Source organism: Balaenoptera physalus (assembly GCF_965194825.1).
Source record: "Balaenoptera physalus genome assembly, chromosome: 8".
Lineage (NCBI taxonomy): Eukaryota > Metazoa > Chordata > Mammalia > Artiodactyla > Balaenopteridae > Balaenoptera > Balaenoptera physalus.
Genome location: NC_138887.1, coordinates 91442166 through 91466797, shown reverse-complemented (window position 1 = coordinate 91466797; position 24632 = coordinate 91442166). Strand labels below are relative to the sequence as shown.

General features: G+C 37.3%; 1 protein-coding gene across 1 annotated transcript in view; it reads right to left on the bottom strand.

The window, feature by feature from the left end:
- The window catches only part of CFTR (CF transmembrane conductance regulator), a 221127-nt gene extending 198522 nt beyond the window's left edge, over positions 1-22605 (bottom strand). Inside the window, exon 1 of the mRNA XM_082472243.1 lies at positions 104-22605. The gene's annotated coding sequence lies outside the window, so the exon portion shown is untranslated. The remainder of the gene's footprint in view (positions 1-103) is intronic.
- Between the last annotated feature and the right edge of the window lie 2027 nt (positions 22606-24632).

The window sequence follows — 24632 nt, the reverse complement described above, 5'->3', positions numbered from 1 at the left end:
GCCTCCTTCCCTCCCTCGCTGCTCCGCGCCACCCTTTCCCGGTTCTGACTCCCAGCCTTCCCTCCCTCGCGCGCGCTCCTTCCAGGTGCGCGTCCCTACCTACCTTCCGGCCCCAGCCCAGCCCGCAGGCGGGGGACCGTCGCGGCCGCTCTCCAGGTCCAGTCTCCGACGCTCGAAGACAGAAGGAGCCACCAGCGCGAGCAGAGCCGGTCAGTCCGCCGGGAGCCTCCTGGACCTTCCTGCGCGCCAGGCTCCGCGAGACCCAGGGCAAGACGCGGCCAACTTCCCCGAGCCTTCTTCCTCCTCCCTTTTTCCGAGATCCTAGCCGGGTTCGCGTTACGTTTGTACGGTGCCTTTTGAAAGGGAAACGGAAAGATGTCTCTCCTGTATCAGACTGCAGCCTCGGAGAGCGGCAAAGTTCCGCGGCAGCGTCTGATGTGTTCGCCTTAGCGCTTCCCTTGAGTGTCAGAGGGAAAAACCAAGCTTGTTTGTTTCAGGCTTAGGTGAGCTGCAAGTGTGGCCCCTTAGGAGATGTACTTCAGGTGGAGGGAATCCCTATCAGGACGTAAGAGGAATTGCCGCTTTGTCCATTACCCGCCCAGGATTTGTTCATTGTCTGTCCTAAGTTTTTCAGTCCGGCTTGCATTTTCCAAGAAGGCTTTTGTGTGTGTTAGCGACTACGATGACGACAAGCGGACAGTATGTAGACTCACCCGCCATCCTATAGTTCCTAGTCTCGGTCAGCAAAACATCTTGACTAATAACACTGAAAGGAATCCAAAGAATCTTTGAAGCGAAAGTAGCATGTTAACGCTGACCTGCCTCAGAGAAACGCCATCTTCAACTCTTGAAGGGCATCTAAGCTTTCCCAGGTGTGGGCGCCCTAGCTTCCCCGAGTTTTTGCTGCGTGTATTGTGTGCCTGTTTGATGGTTTTTAAAGAGCCAAAGCTTTCGTTCCTGAATCCTGTTGTGTAAAAGCAAGGGCACATTGAGTTTAAATTGAAAAATTCAAATGGAAGTAAAAAGTTTGGTCTGATTACGTTAACGCCTCTACACCTAAAGCAAGGGCGTTTACTTGTGAATTGCTTGTTGTTGATTTGTGGTCACCCAGATATAGTACAAATGAAACTGCACTTCATAATAATAGAAAGAAAGGAACACGTATTTAAATTAATAAATGAGTTCAAATCAGGTCTTTATAGCTCCCCTTTGCATTTCCATGCCACCTTTTTTTTAATCTTAAAGTGGGTTTTATAAACATTTAAATTTTATTATCCTAAATTTTAACAGTAGAGAAAATAACACGAAAGAGATAGGCAAATTGCATAAAGTTAGATACCAGGAGAAAACTTAATTTCTAACTCATGATCTCTTGCTTCAAATCCTGTACCTGTGTTTTCCTCTCTCCGTATGGCATGCAAATCTAGGCTCTGCCTTCATTATTGACTTTTCCCAGGTATGTGATTGAACTCACTTCATCCACTTTCCCACCCCCCACTCTATTGTTTGCTTTATAACTGCTAATGTAACCCATCAAATGTAATACACACATTTCGAAAGGAAGCGGTAATCAGTTCCTCTTTGTTCTCAAAGAGCAGGTGACAATAAAGAGATTAAGAATTGAGTTCCAAAGAAGATCACAGAAGCTGACCAAGTGATATGCCTCAGAGACCCCAAATATTTGTCAATCAATCTCTTTCCTCTGGAAAGAATAGATAAAATAGTGACTAGTTCTTGATTTCTTGCTATTTGCCAGGCACCATCTCATGGGAATCTAACAACAACCATGTAAATAGGTGTTATTCTCCCCAGTTTTCAGTAGAGGAAACAGAAAAGAGAAGTAAATGCCTGTAATGATAGAGCTAACATTTAAACTCATGTCTGATTTCAAAGCATCACTCCTATCAGTGTGTAATATTGCTTCTAATCAAATCATCCCTCATGCATTTATGTACTATCACTTACACTGGTATAACCAGTCTTTCTTCCCATATTAGTTTCATGCAATTGTAAGTGCTAGACCTGTTCAAGAATGAGGCAAGAAAGCAGAAATCTGCAAACCAAGTAGCTACTGGAGTTCACACTTTTAAAAGATGACATCTAACTATAATATTCCATTTTAAGTGTGTGTACACGCACACATACCTAGGAAGACCCTAGATTTTTATCATGAAAGGTTACATCCCAACTTTGTTCTTGGCATAAGTAAGACTTCACCATTACTCAGAACATTAACATGGTTAGCTGACATAAACAAATGAACTAATTGAGACGTGATATTCAAGGCTTGCATCTAGGTACAAACGTAATGTGGGAATGTAGATTTATGCACCAGGAAAATGTTCAAATATGGCTGAAGGTCATGACTGAAATCCTAAATGTGTCTTTGAGATGTCAGGAATAGGAAAGAGATTAAAGGGCCAGGATGAAAATAAAAGGTGGTAGTAAGAAACAATGAAACTCTTCTCTCCAAGCTGCTCAAATATCAGCTCACAAAATTTTATAATAATAGCTTATATATGTTAAGCACTTACCATGTATGTAAGGTGCCATGCTAAATACACAGAATGCTTTGCCTTTTTTTAATCTTTATGACACCTTCATGAGATATTACCTTCTTCATTGTCTATATATTATAGGTGAAGAAACTGAGGTATAAAAAGTTTAGTAATTTTCCCAAGCAAGTTTCGTAGTAAAAAGTAACAGAGAAAACTGAGATTTGAACCTAAACAGTCTATTGCCTGAGCACAAGCATTTAACCACTACTCATACTTCCCCCACAGAATTTCCTAACATTTTAAGCAGAACTGACCTTCAATATAGAAGATTAGATGGCCATTTGTATGGGTTTTTAAAATTGTAGAATACATATAAAATTTGCTAACTTACGCCTTTTTTGAGTGTACAGTCCAGTAACACATTCACATTGTTGTGCAATCACCACCATCACAGTAACCCTTCTATCTTGTAAAGCTGAAACTCTATACACATTACACAATAACTCCCCATTCTCCCTTCCCCCCAGCCCCTGGCAACCACCATTGTATCAATTCTTTCTTGTTTTTTATGATTTTGACTCTACCTCACATACGGGGAATCACACAGTATTTGTCTTTTTGTGACTGGCTTATTTCACTTAGCATAATGTCCTCAAGGTTTATCCATGTTGTAGCATAGTGCAGGATTTCTTTCCTTTTTAAGGCTGAATAATATTGCATTGTACGTATATATCACATTTGGCTTATCCACTCATTTTTTGGTGGGCACTTGGGTTTCAGCTATTGTGAATAATGCTGCTGTGAACATGGGTGTAATGGTGTGGCATCATTTTAAAGGTATATTAAAAAGAAGCAAGAAGAAGAGAAGAAGGAGAAGGAAAGAAAGTCAATGTTTATTTAGTACCTACTATGTGTTCAGCAATGTGCCATGTGCTTCCTCAAGTGATCTCAATATATGAAAGCTTGAGATAACCTTTCTCTCATATGTTCCTGTCATACATTACTCACTCCGCCATCAGGTGATGGCTGAAGTTTCATCATTACATATCACCAGAGTGCAACTGCACTATACTTTACTTATCCATTATGTTCAATTTAATATGATTGTGTTCCTCAGATTCTCTCCTGAGAACAGGCCTTAATAGTGATAAGTAGGCCATGACCATGAGTGCACTAAAACCTGGAAAAGTAGAAGGAAAAAGGAAAAAGTCACAAAACAAGAGAAGGGCAAATTCTTGTCAGCTTCATGTGCATAGGCTGGCTCTGCATATAAATGTATCTAAGCCAGAAGCATAAGAGCAGCTGAGGCTCTCCCACAGTGTGCCACAGTGTTGGCCAAGGATGCGAGTACACATCATAGTCTTACAGAGATGTTTCAGACCCAGAGAGAGGTGTCCTGGTACATGACTAAGCCAGATTATCATTTATTTTTACCACTTCCAACATTCTGTTTGGTCTGAAAATTCTGTTTATAAACACACATGCACACATACTTCTGTTTATATACATACATAACCTTTCTTCCCCACAACCTCCTTGGAGACAAGAATTGTGTCTTCTGTTTTCCTTTCAACTCATCTCTTATTTAGTAATACTGTGTACAATCAAACAATTTTCTCTCGGGCTTACTGACCTAACAGTTGAAATGTCATCCTAAAGGGGGAATCTGAAGATGCTCAAGAGATGAATCATTGCCATTAATCTCTCAGCAAGCAAGAGCTCAGTGCTAAGGCAGGAGTACGGAATAAAAGAGGATCTCCACCCTCCAAAACTCAGAATCTACCCATGGTCATCAAAATTCCCTGAAGAGGGTAGCGGAGTGTAGTGGAAAGAGCTTGGGCTTTGAGGCAATAAAGAGCTGGTTTTTCAATCTTGGTACCACTACTTACTTAGCTGTGTGGTCTTGGGTAAGTTACTTAACCTTTCTGTGTCTCAGTTCCCTTTTCTGAAAATGAGGTTAATAATAGCCACTTTCAAGTGTTGTTGAATGTATTCAGTCCTGGTCTTTCTACCTCAGCACTATTGACGTTTGGGGCTGAATAACTCTTTGATGTGGGCGGACTGTCCTGTGCATTGTAGGAGGTTTAGCGGCATCTCTAGCTTCTACCCCTTGGATGCCAGTAGAACTACCCCCTCCCCCCAGATGTGACAACCAAAACTGTCTCCAGAGACTGGCAAATACCCTCTGGGTGGCAAAATTGCTCCCGTTATGAATCACTGGATGAAATTATTTAAAGGTGATGCATACAACAGCCATAAAGGGCTTAGAACCTAATAAGGACTCCACAAACTTTAGAATTTATTGTTACATATCACTAGTGATAAATCAGAAATCAGTGTAGCATTGCAAAATGGATGGCTGCAGAAAACGGAACTCCCTAACAGCTATCAGAATTCTCAGGAACACTGGGTTCTCTCATCCCCTCTGAAGTTATTTGCTTGTATTCAGATTAGATAAAAGGCGGAAATTCAGGTATCCTTCCAACTGTAAGCTAATTTTGATTTAGAGGCAGAACTATGTTTTTATACTGTGGAAACATTCGTACTACTTTTGCATTGAAATGACATTTGAAAGCTCTATTTTTCAGTTCCTCTCATTTTCAGCTCATCACCAGTGGTATATTCTTAACAACTGTATCCAGATGGAATTTGGTACCCTGAGGGTCTTCTGTAACTTAAAAGTACTTCCTTGTAAGGGAAGCCTTAAGGATCCTCAATCTGTACAAAACAGGAGCTTATTAATGTTACTAATGAACTGGAACGATTGTGAACAATATTTAAAATACAACTTTGGGGCTTCCCTGGTGGCGCAGTGGTTAAGAATCCGCCTGCTAATGCAGGGGACACGGGTTCGAGCCCTGGTCCAGAAAAATCCCACATGCCGCGGAGCAACTAAGTCCGTGAGCCACAACTACTGAGCCCACGTGCCACAACTACTGAGGCCCGTGCGCCTAGAGCCTGTGCTCCACAATAAGAGAAGCCACCGCAATGAGAGGCCCGTGCATCACAATGAAGAGTAGCCCCCACTCTCCACAACTAGAGAAAGCCCGCGCGCAGCAACGAAGACCCAACACAGCCAAAAATAAAATAAATAAAAAGTAAAAAAAAAAAAATACAACTTTTTCATGAATGTAAAAGCTAATAAATCTGGGATTTTCTAAAACTCCTTTTTATAAAATGTTTCATTGTTTACATTGGTGCTTTTTCATTTTTCCTACTGATGCTTTTTTAGAAACAAGAGAATGTATAACACCAGATTAAATTTTCATTGATGATATCATCTTGAAAGCCAGATGTTCTCTATAGAATTAAAATTGTGGTTTAATATATTTAAACCCTAAGAAAAATTTTCCTCAGGTGAATTCTATACTAATCTATGTGCTTCATAGAAGAGTTACATTTAGAAAGGCAGTAGAGAGACTTCCCTGGTGGCCCAGTGGGTAGGACTCCATGCTCCCAACGCAGGGGACCTGGATTCGATCCCTGATTGGGAAACTAGATCCTGCATGCATGCGGAAACAGAAATCCCGCTTACCACATCCAACATGCCACAACGAAGATCCTGCGTGCTGCAACTAAGACCTGGAACATCCTAAATAAATAAATCTTTAAAAAAAAAAAAAAGAAAGAAAGTAGAGTGCAGTAAGTAGAATAGTAGGTTATTTACTTATTTGTAACTATTTCCCCCCAAATAGATAATTTGTAATAAAAACCTATAAATCAGGAGAATGTTTAAAATAAAAAATAAGAGAGACTAGGTGGGAAATTGTTATTGTATCTGGGAACTAAAAGTAATTCTGAATATCTTGGTTGTCAAAGTCCAAAAGGTTGTATTATTCTCATAGTCTGATACCTGACAGAAGTCGATATGCAAGTTCACCTGGGGAAAAAAAAAATCCTCCCTCCACCCCAATCTTGGAAGTGTTTGTCATTCAAAGACTATAGAATTATTACTGAATGACATCATGGTCATTATTTTCAGCAATAATTTTTTCAGAAACATCTATTTGATGGTCATTTCTTATACCAATTCATAATTAAAGCCAAGGACACAACATGAAGTCAGTTACTCAAGGAAGGCTGTTCAGCCTGGGAAACTAGAATAGAAGAATTCCCAGGTTCAGAGTTTCCTTTCTGTTTTGCTTTAACTTACCCTATATAGACAAAGTCTATGAGATCTTGTTGTTTTAGACACTATGCTGGCTACTTACTGATCTACAAGTTCAATGTGATTGGTGAAACTATGGTGACTAATCTGTATGGTCAAAAGGACAACCAATTCCTGGTTCAGGGACTCTGGCTCATTGGCCTCCACAGCCTGCATCCCAGTGTCTCCCAGTGTGACTGGAACCTCCTTACTTCAAAGACTGCTGAGAGGCAGCACTGATGAAAGGATGGCAAAACACTTTGGAATTCTTATTTACTTGTGCAAGAATTATGTTTAGCAATATGTATGAAAATCGTCTAAATCCTTTCTAGAATAAAGTGAATCATGCTAACTAAAGAAAATCAAACTGACAAATACGTATCAGAGTTTTCATCTAAACAAATTAGACAGTCATAAAGTTTTACCTAAAACTAATTGAAATTTTTTATAACAAACTAAGTTTAGCATGATCCTGTTTTACAAGGAAAAAATTATATGTTGTATATATTTATTTGCTGCATAAATAATATTACACACCTCAGAAAAACCCTATAAAGTTGGTATATTTTATTTTCATCGTTGTTCCATTTTACAAATGAAGAAACTGAGGTACAGAAGGTTAAAGACCATGTCCAAATTCAAGAAATAGAGCTAGAATTTGAACAAACCTATTGGTTTGGCTCTGGAGTTGAGCATTTAATCATGGTGCCCTGTGTGTAACTGGACCATATAGAACGGTTTTGTTTGTTTAACTAAAAGGAGCTGCTTTTTACAATTTATCCACTTGCTTCTCTGTTTAGGTGAAAACAGGGGCTTATTACAAAGGAGATGTTTCTTTCTTCTTTTTCTTCATTTCTTCAGAATCCACTGAGTGGTCTCTTCATTATAGGATTATAAAGTAGGTAGGTATCCAAGGGGAGAAAGGGGGAAACAAAATCTTTTTTCTTTTTCTTTTTTTTTTTAATAAATTTATCTATTTATTTATTTATTTTTGGCTGCATTAGTTCTCCATTGCTGCAGACGGGCTTTCTCTAGTTGTGTCGAGCGGGGGCTACTCTTTGTTGTGGTGCGTGGGTTTCTCATTGCGGTGGCTTCTCTTGTTGCGGAGCATGGGCTCTAGGCGTGTGGGCTTCAGTAGTTGTGGCACGTGGGCTCAGTAGTTGTGGCTTGCGGGCTCAAGAGCACAGGCTCAGTAGTTGTGGCGCACCTGCTTATTAGTTGCTCCGCAGCATGTGGGATCTTCCCAGGCCAGGGCTCAAACCCATGTCTCCTGCATTGGCAGGTGGATTCTTAACCACTGCGCCACCAGGGAGGCCCTTCTTTTTCTTTTGAGGTTCAACATAGAATCTATTTGATGAATTGAGATGACCCCAACTGAAATGCTCAAATATGGACACCAAGGGTCCCCATGGAGAGCCAGATATACCATGAGAGGAAAAGTTTAATGTCAATGTCTTCAGTTTGGTGGGAGATGGGCCACTTTGCAGCTGAAACTGGAAGATGGCCTTTTCCTGCCCATCATGGGATGCTGGGCGGGCCTTGCCAACTACTGGAGAAATGTTAAAAGTCCAATTATAATGTACTACTGGCTGAGACTAAGGTGGGGGAGTGAGCTTCATCTTCCTCTAGGAACTGCTATGACCTGTGCAGAGATCTGTTCCAACAGGGTGATGATCGTAGCAGTGTGCCAGGGTGCATCAGACTCTGTGGGAGGACCTTTTTTCACCAGTAACACAATGTTGTGGTGACAGAGGCTCCTGCAGCAGAAAATGAGGTGGGGCATGCGACAGCAGCCTGGTCAGGTCCTCCATATTCTCCATCTCTCTGGTGTTTGGAAACAGAAATAACCCCTTTGGATGATGAAAACCCTGGGGCTCCTAGACAGTTGGGGGATGGAGGAAGAAATGCATCCTGTGAAGTAAAGTGACTTTCTGATTCCATTCCACAAATGTTTCTGGAAAGCCTATAGCGCTGCAGCTCTATGCCAGGAAGGGGGAAAAGATGGAATTCTGCTACAACCTTCAAAGGGCTTCATAGATCTAATTTGTTACTTAAACTGACAAAACAAAGCATTAGTTGCCTGAGCCCAAAGGAAATTACCAGGGTCCATGTCTCTTTCATTCATTCTGGATTCCGCAAAATCTACAGCAACTCCCTAAGTCTTCTTCAGCAACCTTTCTTTTGCCCCACCCCAGGGCTGCATTGTTTCCCCATTCCTGGTTTTAGGATACAGTTACAAAGATGCCCTGTCAAGAGTAGCAGAAGAATACTTCCATCGAGTAACTTTAAACATATGACCCATAACCAGCTTCCTCTACTAGTTCATCAGAAGTTAATATTCTTAAATAAATCCTATGAGTGTTACGTGTCTTATGGAAGTGCCACAGTTATACAGCATTTCATTTTGTGCAGGTTAAGAGCAATATTTTTTTAAATGTAGAAATGCAAGATAAGACACAATTTTGAGAACTCTAATTTGGCAATTTTTTTCTTAAAAAAAAAAAACCCCAAAAAACACTAGAAGCCTCCAAAATGAAAGTGTCTCAGTCCTGCTTCTGCGGAGGACCCTGCAAACTCGCCACTCCTCTCAGAGGCCAGGCGAAGGAAGGCACTGAAGGCTCGCAGTTCTCACAGCCCTGTCAACGCAGAGCTCTCCCCCGAGACACAGCAGAAGCTCCGCTCCCCACGCCCCTCAGGGCCCTAGGGGGAACAGAAACCTTGAACCTTTCTGCACCTGCCGAGCGCTTGGCACTGTGGGAACCCAGCAACTGACAGCTCCCTGGAGGGGAGCCAGGCCGAGTGGGACACGCAGTCCCACGCTGCGGGCTCCTGGCCAGCTCGGAGCCAGCCGCCAGCTGAGATTGCACTGCTATGTTTTTCAAGGCCCAACTTGGTCATGAGTCTAATTGTCTTTAGGAATTCTTTTTGTTCTCAACCCAAACAAATTTGAGGCTTGTAACAATCTGGATAATTCAAGAAAAATGGACTTTCTTCTGGAATCTGTTTCTATGTTCACGGATAATTAAATTTAAAATATACTTTCATGTGGCTGTGTAATAAAATAAACTTTAGATCATCTCCTTTTAAAGTTCAGAGCTTCTTCACTGGGAACTGAGATTTCCTCATTTGTAAAACGGGCGAAACAAGAGCTTTCATTACATAGGGGTTGTTGTGAGGATTAAATGAGTTGATATAAGTAAAAAATGTAACAGATTATCTGACATAGGATAAGCACTCAATAAATAGTGTGTGTGTGTGAGTGCGTGTGTGTGTTTCAAATTTCACATCCTTACATTAGTGATTCACTGAAGGCTGAAGTGGTTCTTCCACGTTTTTTTTTTTTTTACACGGAAGAATGAAATGAGCATGGGATAGTTCTTTTAATGCACATCTTCTCACCAAGTTTTACTTTTTGTTCATTTACTTCCTTCAAAAATAAGGGAAAATAAAACTCAACAATAAGAAAACAAACAACCCTATTTAAAAAACAAGCCAAACATCTGAACAGACACTGCACCAAAAAAGATATACAGATGGCAAATAAGCATATGAAAAGATGCTCATCATCATTTGTCATTAGGGAATTGCAAATGAAAACAACAATGAGACACCACTGCTCACCCTTCAGAGTGGCTAAAATCCAAAAAACTGACAATACCATATCCTGATGAGGATTGATTGTGGGATTGCAAAATAGTACAACCACTTTGGAATACAATTTGGCAGTTTCTTGCAAAGCTAAGTATAGTCTTACTAGACAATCTAGCAATCACACTTCTAGGTATTTATCCAACTGGTTTGAAAACTTACATCCACACAGAAATCTGCATGCCAATGTTTATAGTCGTTTTATTCATAATTGCCAAAACCTGAAGTAAACAAGATATATTTCAGTCGACAAATGTATAAACAAACTGTGGTCCATCTCAACAGCGGAATACTACTCAGTAATAAAAAGGAATGAACTATCAAGCCACGAAAAGACATGGATGAATCTTAATTGTGTATTGTTAGTGAAAGAAGCCAGTGGGGAAAGTCTACATATGGTATGATTTCAACTATATGCATTCTGGAAAAGGTACAACTATTCAGAGATGTTACATGGATCACTGGTTGCCAGGACTTTGGGGTAAGGAGAGGGTTACATTAATGGGGCACAAGGAATACTTTTAGGGCAGTGAAACTATTCATTATAATACTGCAATGGTGGATACATGATACTATGCATTTCTCAAAACCCATAGAACTTTACAGCACAAAGAGTGAACCTTAATGTCTGTGAATTTTTAAAAAATCATTTAGGTGATCAGGAATGGGGGGATCTCCAGGTTGGAACACAGAATATGACAAAAGAATCTCACTGTATTACAAATATATGAAACAACCTCACTGAAAGGAATTGGGGGAGAAGTGTTGGGGGAGAAGCTTCTGGTCTAAGTAACTTGGAAATAGTGGAGTCTGTAAAACTAAAGGTAAAAGTCTACATAAGCACTCCTCTAGATGATAAAGTTTTATCCCACGGGGGAACAGGTTAACAATTCCGAAACCACTATACATGTATACTGGAAACGAACGAGTAAGTAAATAGATAGTGGATACTGGAAGTCAGGTTTCTCACTATTCGAGTGGGAAGCTACAGATAAGGAAGAGGAAGAGATTAGAATGATCCATACTGTAAAGAATTAGAATTAGAGACACCAGTATTAACTCACTATTAGTTTAATAAAGATACAGATGGTTATATTTTGAATTATTTATAGACGTGTATACACTACATACACACGTATATTTTCTTGCTCTGTCAGCTGAGATAGCCTAGAAACTATGACACTTCAATAGCAGCCATACACCCTAACACCCAGATCTTGGTATTAAATACTGTTCCTCAATATAAAGAACCAGGATTCCTTTTAGGACTGGGGCAGAAAATATACAAAAGGAGCCTAGAAAATCTTACAGTGCCAGAAAGTAAAGAAGTGCTAAAACAAAACAAAAATAAAATTTGGGGTATTTTAAAGGGAAAAGAGCACACCAGTGGTCAAAGCTGGAAAAATTTGAGCAATAAAATAATCATAACCCAGTTCAATTATAACCCAAGTCTAAAATAAATATCCACAAGTCCATAGTGGCAAAAATAAACGATTTAATAAATTAATGGTAGAGAATAGACAAATTTGCAGCACAGAAGAATTTCACTTAGATTATGTAGATATTTCACTCTCAAGGAGGTAGAGCTCAACTCCCCACTCCAGTGTGGGCTGTGCATAATGACTTCCTTCCAAAGAGTACAGTATCAAGGGGAGAAAAGGGTAACTTTATAGAGAAGGAACCTGACAAACACTATTTCAGCCAGGTGATCAAGGTCAACATCAACAGTGACAGGTCATGTTGACAGTATGTACCCTTGATATTATGTGATGAAGATGGCACTTTACCTCTGTGGTCCTTCTCTGTAAAACTCATAACCCTAGTCTTACTTCGAAAAAACATCAGACAAATCCCAAACTGTCAAGGTCATCAAAAATAAGGAAAATCTGAGACGTTGTCACAGCCAAGAGAAGCCTAATAAGACACGAGGGTTAAATATAATGTGTTAACCTGGATGAGATCTCGGAACAGAAAAAGAATTCTGGGGAATTCTGACTAAGGTATGGACTTCAGTTAATAATGTATCAATATTGGTTCATTAATTGTGACAAATGTACCCTACTAATGTTATGATGTTATCAATAGGGGAAACTGAGTGTGGGATGTATGGGACCTCTCTGTAGTACCTTCACAATATTTCTGTAAATCTAAAACTATTTTAAAATAAAATTTTTATTTAGAAACTAAGGAAAAAAATTTTATTGATTTTTGGCACATTTCCATGCAACCACAAATTACTAACAATTTAGACTTTTAATAATCTTTGATATTTAATAACAATATCTCAAGCCCAGTCAGATCCTTTTATCTCATATTTAGCATTTTCAAAATTAATACTTTTGTACTTACTTTTATTAATTATTTCTCTTGCAAGGGTGAGCATAGGATCTAGGACTTAGAGCATGAACCACGTAAGTCTGGAAAATTGGCTTCAAATTGGGTTACTCAATGACCTTAAAAAAGCCTTTCTAGTCCCAGTGGGAAATAAATCATGTAAAAAACAATAGTCAATGAGTATTTCTTAAAAACTAATTTTAAAAATCTAATAAATTTATTGATTCCAAAAAACTCACAAGAAAAATAAAGTCTTCATGTTCTAATATCAACTCGGGACCATCAAATTGACCTGCAATTATTCCATAATCTGTAGCTATTTTTAAGAAATTATTAAGAAAATGGAAGTCATCTCTCATGCCAAAGTTTCAAGGTAATATTAACTACTCACTATGAAGTTCATATGACTTAAAAATAAAGGTGACTTTGGCCACAGTGGTGACAAATTTCTACTCACATTGTATTATGTAAAAAACATTTGGATTCTAGAAGAATATTGGATTCAACTTTAAGGTGCTATTGTTTATTTTCTCTAGGAAAATACTTCACAGAAATAATTATATTGTATCTGTGTGATTCCATCTGTCCACGCACTCTGTTCTCTCTTTCTTCTGTAGTTAACATTACTGACTTTCAGCTTTAAATTTTATGTGAGATTGCTATGAATTAACAGAGTTGTCACATTTCACTCAAAAAAAAAAAACAAAGAAAAAGTATTTTGGAAGTAGTTGAAGTTGTCCAGCCATAGTTTTTACATCTCTGTTGGAAAATGTGTAGTAAAACATGCTTTGAAAATAAAATATTTTTCTTTGGGGAACAACTAATGTTTTAAGACATTGTGGCATAAAATATGCATCTTTGTTCCTCACTTGATCCTGTCTCATTTTCAAATCTGAATCAAACCCACTGTGTATCCAGGATAAATGAAATGCAGGAAATTAATTAGTATTGAGTTTCTAATGTACTAAGCCTTTCATTTGTTTTCCCCACATTTAACTCTCTCAGTATCCTTATGAGATGATTACTATTATACCGTTTTACTCGTGAGGAAAATACAATTCAAAAGAATCCTTACCATACGTATCTAGAGCCTTCTATCTAGTAGAGGTAGCCCTGGATTATATCCCAAGACCACTCTCTGACTACACTGTTGTGGGGTAAAATGTCACTCAGTGAACTAAAATCATTGAGAATAGGAAACTGTTGAAGTAATGCCCAATACGTTTTTAACAAGAGATCTTCACGAATAAAAATTTTAAGTTTTTACCGTGTAATATCAGCAAAATAATTTGTTCTGGAAACTTCATCTGGCATCTTAACATCACACAGATTTTTGGCATTTGGAAGAGGGGACACTATGGTTGTTCCCTTGAGTATCAAGAGGTCCACTTTACAGAGCAAAGGGCAAGAAAGGAGAGAATTACAAAGCAATACTCTCTTTTTATCCTTCCCACACTCAGAAGAAGTCAGTTGATGGGACACCTCTCATTCAACAGTTCAAGCCAGAGCTCAAACCAATGTCCAGGGCCTGTGGTTGGCAGAAGAGGTTAAGGTTAAATTATGTGTTTGGAGAGTAATATAAGTTTTGTTGCATTTGAACATGGAATTCCATGTGGTTATCTGTAAATAAAGACACATACTGAGTTTTGTTTTGTAACACTGCACAGAAATATTTAAACTTACAGTTTTTTAAAATGAGACAAATTTTAAATTCTTGTTGGAACCTTTGAAATGGTTGGGACTACACTGAGTGTTTCACAACTACATAATTAACAGAGTTTTGCACACAAATAAATGTTTATTTTCAGATACCTGTTGGCCATATATATGCTTACTCAACTGGAAAGTGCTGGTCATTAGGTCATCATGAGAGCTATCCTTCAGATATATTTTTGTATGTGCAAACTGTCCTCTTGATATTTGTCCTTAGTCGTTAAAAAACTATCTTCACTTTTTTCCATAAAATTCTACATTGATAGCATTTGCATACTAATAGTTTTCCTAAGTTTAAGTTATATTGGGAATTATCTTAAATGCCTTCATGTGCTATACTTAAAAACAAATTGTAGGTTAGCAAAATGCTTTTAACTTTTGGTAAATTTAAAAATTTATAGGTAAAAAATGAGAATATGAGACATATATGGATATGGGTTATTCATATTGCAATTTACTTCGAGTCATTAAAAAACCTTTAGTGTTCTTATAGATTTTTAAATGTTTTTAATGCACAATAAAGTTTAAATAAGTGTAAGTTAATGTATTTAAAATAAATTTATCAATAAACTTGACAAGTTTAACTTTCAAGTTTTCATATATTTAATTATCTATCTCTTAGGAATGATTCTTGTGGTGGACATATCAGAACCACTTGCATTTAATAAAACTTATTTGATTCTAACTTCACCACTCCTTGGTTCCCAATCCTTCTCCACTCCTACTTCTTGAACCCCTGATATTTATGGGCATATGTCAAATTCCTCAGGTATATAGGAGTAGGATAAAAGGTTTATACCTATTGCTTAAATAACCAAATTTTCTTTCTTACTACTGAATTATCACAAGCAACTGGGTCCTCTTCATTTCTTCTTTTCCTTTTCATTATAAAATAATTTTCTAGAAAAGGTTGGGTTCATATTAATTTAGCAAAGTAGGGCTTGAAACACATCATTCTACTAATTAGTCTAAGATTATATCAGAAAAGAATACCTAAATGCATACATTTCAAAAAATAAACAATGGTAATTCTAATAATGAGTCCATGCTTCCAATTGTGCCTGATTTCTATGCACTGTATTAGAAGGAAAATCACAGAGATTCTCATTATTTTTCATCCCTAGCCTAGTTTCAAGAAATAAATTATGCTAATTCTCATCAGGTGTTCATTTTTGATACTAAGGAGAGTCACGGAGAACACAGTTCTCTTTGTGTGCCTCATAGTACAGGGAAATATGCATTTAGTCACTCAATCAGTAAGAATGAGTACTTTTTAAGCTTCCCAGTGTCTAGTTCTTTGATCTGACAAGTGTAAAACAAGTAGAAGTTAAATTATAGGCATTAAATTTGAAGTTAATATTAACTTTCAATTTTATTTCTGAATAATATTCTGATCAAATTAAAAATAGGAATTAATGCAGTATATTTATATACAGCACCTTTTTTGGCATATAATTAAATTTAACTCATTTCAGTGAATATTTATCAGGGCCCCTCACGCAGAAAGCCGGAGGGTCCTTTAGCGCAGGCCTCAGATGATGCACAGTCCCAGGGATACCCTGGCAAGACTGAAAGAAGATAGTTGCTATACAAGGTTAAACTTGAGTCCAGTTACTAGACCACATCAGCTGAAGTGTACTATGAGTTAAATGTTTTAAAAATCCTATGATTATCTCATGAACATCACAATTACTTTGGGGATTATTGTGGGCATTCATATGTTTTAATTGCATCCATTTATCAATATAACATTTTAAATACACTACAATTTTGTAACCCTGGCATTTTTAATATACTGAGGGCCTCAAAAATGCAAATGGCCCTAGCCTCTCTGAATATCTGACAGGTTCTGCCAGCTGCAAGGCACCATGCTGTTCTCTGGGGACACGAAGACATAGTCCCTGCTCTCAACAAGCTTACTGTCAGCAGAAAAAAAGAATCAAATACAAAAATACCTATTATAGTTAATAGAATAATAAGGGCCATTCTAGAGATGCAAACAGCCGTGAGATTCAATGGCACCAATGTCCATTTCCAGTTAAGAATTAGAATATCTTTAAGAGGAGGTGTCATTGAAGATGGATCTTGAAAAACAAGGCGCTATTGACAGTCACAGATGAGTGAGAAAGACATGAATGGAGAGGGACATCTTTAGAACAGCACCGTTTGGTTGGTGTGTAAAAAGTAGAGGAGGAAGTGAACATGGAATATCAGATTGGGACCAGGTAGTTCAGAGTCACAAATGGCAGGGTAAGGAGTCCCACTCCTACTCTCATTGGCAAAAGAAAGTGAGTATGGGGTTTTCAACAAGGAAGTAACATCATCATGCTGCCTTTTAGGAAGATAAAACTGGAATAAATACACACAGTGGCCTAGTGAATCAGGAAAAGATGGTACGGGAAATCAGTGTGGAGGCTGGCACGCAACCCTCAGCCTGAAGATTCATCACTCTTTGCCTAACCCGAAGAACTTCCTTTTTCCTCAGTCTTGAAGACCCTTTCTTATATTCTCCCTCCAACTAAGCTATAAGCTTACGTACAGGGGGTGATCAGAAGAAGTTCTCTTTTGTTCAGTGTTTTGAGACACTCCTTATTAAGACCAGGGGGACTTCTCATCAAAGGTAAGATTTCCTTCCTCACCCAGCTTGGTTCCTTTAAAAGGAGTAGATCTTATCCTATTATATATTTATTGTGCATAGTCAGGAAATTCAATACCAATTCACAATACCAGGAAGCATTTAGTCCAAGACAACTAAGTGACAAACATTACTGCTCAATAAAGTTAGTGTTAAGAGTCACTCAAGTCAAAGTTTTCTTTTTTTTCCATTGAATAAATGAAGAATAGAACTGGCCTTTCCAAGAATGAGATTATTTTTCTAGTTTTTCCTTTTACTGAAGAATCAACTTTTTTCAACTGTACATGATCCCCTAGCCTAGTTCAATAAATGGATTAAACTTAGGATAAGTCTATGACTCTGTAGTTATCGCTAACACTTATAAAGCACTCACTATGTGCCGGTAGTGTTCTAAGCACTATATATAACTTCGCTTGACAGTTCAAAAAAAAAAAAAAAAGGAAAAAGATTCTTACAGAGGAGGAAAGAAGGAATTCCTAGCACTTGGAATAAGTAGTATGGAGATTTCTCTTCCCAATGGTAGAACTTATTCAGTTTCTTCCTGCTCCTGTACTTCCAGAACAATGGTATAATTCAAACAGAGAAAGCAAAACTCCAAGCTGCCACTTGACTTATGATTTAACAAAGGTTACATGGAAACTGTCCTGAGCTGTTGAATTACATAGTTTATCATACCATCTAATGTTTTGAAAAGGATGTTTTATTATTGATTAAACAAATTTAAAGTTGCAAGAGAAAACATCTTAATATACCTACAAAAACTATATTTAAACATTCCCATGAGGTACACTACTACAAGAAAGAGAAAAAAAGAAACCTCTACTGCATTGTGCTTGAGTTTCCTTCAATTTTGTTTTATTTTATTTTATTTTTTAAACGTCTTTATTGGAGTATAATTGCTTTACAATGGTGTGTTAGTTTCTGCTTTATAACAAAGTGAATCAGCTATAGCTATACATATATCCCCATATCTCCTCCCTCTTGCGTCTCCCTCCCACCCTCCCTATCCCACCCATCTAGGTAGTCACAAAGCACTGAGCTGATCTCCCTGTGCTATGTGGCTGCTTCCCACTAGCTATCTATTTTACATTTGGTAGTGTATATATGTCCATGCCACTCTCTCACTTCGTCCCAGCTTACACTTCCCCCTCCCCATGTCCTCAAGCCCATTCTCTACATCTGCGTCTTTATTCCTGTCCTGCCCCTAGGTTCTTCAGAACCATTTTTTTCTTCAATTTTGTTTTAAAAGACACATTAGTTGATTGAAAAAACTGCAAACTATGCTTAACAACTCTGCATATTGAAGTAATGACCAAATAACTGTATTAAGATACATATGTAAAATATACACATAAACATATCCATAATTGAATTAGAAAATTAAAATAAAGAGGTTTAACTAATCAGCATTAGCCAAAATAAGGAGCACTGTAGACATATAACCTCAAAATGCAAATTAATTCCTATTTTTCAATATAATCACTGATTTATAAACTTAAAAATTCAAATAATTTCATTTGAAATTCATTAATTAAGCCAAATATATCTATAAAGAGTAAAATTTATACTTAAATATCTTTCAAAATAGAATAACCAAAGAGAAAGCAAAATAACCTGCTTTGTAAACATTTCAGAAAAGTGTTTAAATAGTTTGAATCAAGACCAGGAAGAGATACCTATATTTTCTTCTCTCTTCCTCGCCTGCCCTCTGCTGGCAAAAAAGAGAAAAGTGAAAAGTAAAGAAGCCTCACACAACATACTGAAAAAGTATTATTTTTAAACAAGAAATGTACTATAGAGTTATATATATAATTTTCCATAAGATTAATTTGCCATCATATTATCTCACCACTCATATGTGAGTTAATATTGGAATAAAAAAATAATGTTTGGAACTTGGAAATATTTCACTATTTAACATAGTTCAGATAAATGACCGTGTTAAAATAAGAATATAAGCATAAAAACATGTCAGAGTGAGAGATACTTTATGTCATTTACATCCTTACATCCTTACTGACAAATTAAACATGGACTAGGTGAGTTTCATTAGCAGCACTCATAACTGTTTGAATGACCTTATCCAAAAGGGTCTGATTACTGGATCACTGTGAGCCAGGACAGAGGGTGGTCCTGCAGGGCTTTTTCTCCGGTCCTCCCTAAGTAGCATTCCCATTAATGTTGAGAATGAAGAATAGTGAACCCCAGTCTATAAAGATCTCAACTAACTGGACATTGAACCAATTCTACCACAGTAAAATAAAACAGGAATTACTGTATTGTCCACAAGTTGCACAAGCATGAGGTTCATAGTGGTACCATTTGTGAAAGAGACTTGCACATTTTAGATATTAGCAAAGTTAAAATAAGTCTACAGTGTGATACAAGTTTTCCCCCAAAAGTTAACAATGTGTTTTCACTGAGTGCTTACTGTGTGCCAGAACTACATTAAGCTTGTCACATATTTCATAAAACCCCAGAGTAATAATTCAAATTTGGGTTTGTGATTGGCTCATTTATTGCCCAGCTCTCATTCTCAAAAAAAAAAAAGGAGCTAGAATTCTTTTTCTGGGGGAGGATGATCAGGAAATGACAGTCTCTCGATATTTTTAGACTTTCTCAACACAAAATTAAGTTTGTTGTGTGCAGCAGAAAATTCCATCTTTACTATTGTGCTTACTATGAAAATTCTGACTCATTAATTGCACAGTAAGACAGCCCTGCATTTTAGGTAACTGGAATTTTTAGACCTATTTATGGCCATTTTTTCCCTTTAAAGTTAACTTTTTGAAATTTAATATACATACAGAAAAGTGCATAATTCAATATGTACAGTTTGATGATTTTTTACAAAGTGAATAAACCCAAGTAATTATTACCAGATCAAGAAATAGAATATACCAGCAAAACAGAACGTCCCCTCTGGTCACCTCTCAATCTTACCTCCTCCCCAAAGAAACTACTATTCTAACTTCTGTCACCATAGATTTGTTTTGCCTGTTTTGAATTTCACCTAAGTGGAACTCTACAGTCTGTTCTCTTTAGAGTCTGGCTTCTTTCTCTCAAATTATGTTTGTGGGATTCATTCATACTGTTGTATGTAAAAGTAGTGCACTCATTTTCATTGCTATATAGTATCCCATCATATGTATATACTTGATATGTTTATCCATTCTATTCTTAATGAATGTTTGGATTTTACAGTTTTTGCACTTCTTTTAGGATATCTAGGAGTAGAAAATCTGTCATGAGTTTTACATATGCTCAATTTTAGTAGAAATCTCCATAGTTTTCCAAATGTTATATCATTTCATAATTTACGCTCTACCAACAGCAGATCTAGTTGTTGGGAGATCTAGTTGTTCTACATCTAAGATAACACTTGGCATAACCAGGGTTTTTTTCCTTTTTTAATTTTAGTCATTTTGGTGAGTAGTGGTATCTCATTGTGGGTTTTGATTATTAATAATTTTGAGTCCATTTTTATATGTTTATTGACCAACTGAATGTGTTCACTTGTGAAACACTTGTTCAACACATCTGCTCATTTTTCCACTAGATTATGTGTTCTCTTTCTGTTATTGATTATTGGAAATTCTTCATATATCTAGATATAAGTTCTTCATCTGATATAACATATTGCAAATATCCTTTTCCCTTTGGTGGGTTTACTTTTCACTCTCTTAATGATATCATCTGAGGAAAGAAGTACCTAATTTTTTTAAAATAAATTTATTTATTTTATTTATTTATTTATGGCTACATTGAGTCTTCGTTGCTGAGCGTGGGCTTTCTCTAGTTGCAGCGAGCAGGGGCTACACTTCGTTGCAGTGCACTGGCTTCTCATTAGGGTGGCTTTTCTTGTTACGGAGCAGGGGCTCTAGGCTCACGGGCTTCAGTAGTTGTGGCACACAGGCTCAGTAGTTGTGGCTCGTAGGCTCTAGAGTGCAGGCTCAGTAGTTGTGGTGCACGGGCTTAGTTGCTCTGCGGCATGTGGGATCTTCCCGGGCCAGGGATCGAACCTGTGTCCCCTGCATTGGCAGGCAGATTCTTAACCATTGCGCCACCAGGGAAGTCCCAAGAAGTACCTAATTTTAATGACGTCCTTCATTTATCTTTTCCTTTATAGTTGAGTACTTTTGTATTCTGCTAGAAATATACAAGTGTCTTTTGGGCAAAATCCAGGTTTACTTCTCCAAGCACTTTGGCCTCTCAAGTCCTGGCTGCTAATCATATTAAGCAGGGAAGGGAAGGGAAGGGGTAGGAAATACACAATATTGTCTTCAAATATTTGAAAAGCTATCATAGGGATGAAAACATTAGGTTTGCCCTGCATAGTGCCCTGAAAGAAATAAGAACTTAGGTTGGAAAGTAACAACATAAAATTGTTTATCTGACTAGCCCAATAATGAAAAGAGATTGTATTTTCTCCCTGTCACTGGACGTGTTGAAGTACAAGCTGATGCATAGTTTTCTGGAAACATACATTCTAATAGATAACCTTTAAGCCAATCCATGTGACTTTAAGAGTGTGGTTATAGCATGTGATGTAGAACAGAATAGTTGCCCTATAGGCCACCAGCTTAAAGAAATTAGGGTTGAACTTCCATGATATCCTTATTTAACTCCTAATAGAATTCACAAATCTTTATAAATTCTTACTTGCAACTATATTTTCAGTCTCTATGACCTCCACTTTTTAAAATAGTATAGCAATTCCCTTCACCTTAAATTTTTATTTTGAAAGTTTTTAAGGGAAACTCTCTACCTCTAATATTCCAGGATTTGTCAAATAAGATTCTATTTATCCTAAGCATAGGCTTCAGAATTTAACTCCAGTCCTTTTCCCTTTCTACCTTCATCTATACGGAAGAAAAAAATTTTCTGTTAACTGATAACATGGCAGTAAATGTCCTTCAATTCTTTGTTTATTCTAAAATGCATTCTCCAGCATATTCTCCATACATTCTCCTATAGCTCTATGTATTCCTTGAAGTTCAGTATCAAAAATATATAAATATTACAAGAGAGAACATACTACTAAGATAGCACTGTATTGTCTTGCTTAAGTGATTGGACCCTAGAGATAGACAGACCTAGTTCAGATTCTATCCCTAACATATTCTAAACCATATTACTTAAACTTTCTAGGCCCCAGTGTTCTCATCCATAAACTGGAGATAATAATATTACCTACCCATTGGTTGTTGTGAGGATTAAATGAGATATTGCCCATAAAATTTAACATAGTGCGTGAATGACAGCATACTCTTTCCTTTAAAAAAAGTATATGCAATGGAATATTATTCAGCCATAAAAAGAATGACATTCTGATACATGCTACAACTTGGATGAAGCTTGAAAACATTATGCTAAGTGAAATAAGTCAGACACAAAATGATAGGTATTGTATGATTCCACTTATACAAGATATCTGGAATAGGGAAATTCATAGAAACAGAAAGTAGAATACAGGTTACCAGGGTCTGGAGGGAGAAGGAAATAGGGAGTTATTGTTTAATGGATACAGCGCTTCTATTTGGGATGATAAAAAATTTATGGAAAAGGATGATGGGGATGGTTGCACATTGTGAATGTACTTAGTGCCACTGAATTATACCATTAAAAATGGTTTAGGGCTTCCCCAGTGACGCAGCGGTTGAGAATCTGCCTGCCAATGCAGGGGACACGGGTTCAAGCCCTGGTCTGGGAAGATCCCACATGCCGCAGAGCAACTGGGCCCGTGAGCCACAATTACTGAGCCTGCGCGTCTGGAGCCTGTGCTCCACAACAAGAGAGGCTGCGATAGTGAGAAGCCCGCGCACCGCGATGAAGAGTGGCCCCCGCTTGCCACAACTAGAGAAAGCCCTCGCACAGAAACGAAGACCCAACACAGCCATAAATAAATAAATAAATAAATAAATTTTAAAAAAAAATGGTTTAAATGGTACATTTTATGGTATGTATATTTTACCAGAATAAAACAAATTAATTAATTTAAAAATTTTTAATGAGCCATCATTTTTAACTTCCCAAAATCTCTAAGGAAGGTCTACAGTGACTCTTATAAGATCATGTCCCTACAATGATAATTTGGATTCTTTCTAGGCTTAGATTATATCTTATACTTAGCCATACCAAAGTTTAACTCTCTTCTTTCTGTCCTCCCTCCCATAATTCCAGACTTCAAAAATCTCTTTCTTAAGTTTTTCCACATCTATAAAGCATTTATTATGTGATTGTGAACTTAGACACTTAATATAAGTGCCTCATCTATAAAATTTTTAAACTAACATCAGCACTTCTTACGGGGAGAGCCAACTACCAAACTTTACTTTTTAAATAAGTAACTGCCCTGACTCTTTGTTACTGGTCTCTAAATCAGTTCCTAAACAAAGCAAATCTTTCCCTCCAACCCTATAGCAACCCTATAGTGTGTGTCTTAAGAAATAGTTTCTGGGGTGTTTGTGTATGTGTATGTGTGTGTGTGTGTGTGTGTGTTGGAATGTGTGAGGGGAATGGGGGGAGCACAGCAAGGAGAAGGAAGACTTTGTCAAAGGTATTTTTTCTAACGTTAATAAGTTATATCTATTTGTTCCTATTTTTTCAGATAGTTATTTAATCATTCCACTCAACTCAACTTGATTGGGTGGCATGATTTCCCATTACGTAAATCATACAGTTCATCTGCAAATAGACTGTGTTTGCTTAAATGTTCAACAATTATACCATTCATTACAAATTCTACCAGCTTCCATGCACTTGAAGTAAAAGTAAGCAATCTGTAATCAAAAAGGACCTCCACTGGAATGCTTTGTGTAGATCGATTACACAGAAGTTATTTGTAATGATAAGATATACACTTAGTCAGCTAATAGTAGTAGATTAATATGTGCTTGGAAAAATGAAGTCCTTCATGAGCACCACCTAGCCAAATTATTTCATTTCTTAATCTTTGTATTATTTCCTATTCCTAGTCAGATATTTTATAATATATCCTTATTATTATATATACATTTAAAAATCCTGGATGGACATGGAATTTGCTCCACAAAAACTATATATTACTACTAGTACTTAATAGGTACCTGAAAAACTAGAGGCAAAAACTTGTAATACTCTGGAATAGAAAAAAAAATATGCTCTTCCACTAATCCTAGTTTTCTGTTATCAAAAAGTGTTCCAATTTTGCTTTTACTGATGTAACTTTCATTAACAGAAAAAATGCAAAATAGTAAATCTAATTTTAGCCAGAGGATTACATTCTCAAATTTCTACTGGACATCCTTGGGCTGGCAGCAGCCCAAGCAGTGATTACAAAAATTTATCTATGTTCAGCTTTAAAATACTCTCAGTAAAAAGAACACAGTATAAGAGCTACTGAGCCTTATCACAAGATGTGTTCATCACGGGGATTCAATCTATTGTCCTATCTATTTACATGAGCAATCAAGGAACCTTCTGGGAGAGAATTTATACTAAGGAAAGAGAGAACTGAGTAAACTCTCTTGGTACCAAAAAAAAAAAAAAAAAAAAAAGGCAGTGTATTGTGGTGGTTAGAAAATGGGATTAGGGGTCTTAGGTCAGGTTCCCTAGAAGGGCCTGAGATGAGTTTTATTAGGGTGTACTCTCAAAAGTGAAGGATAGTATAGGTCAG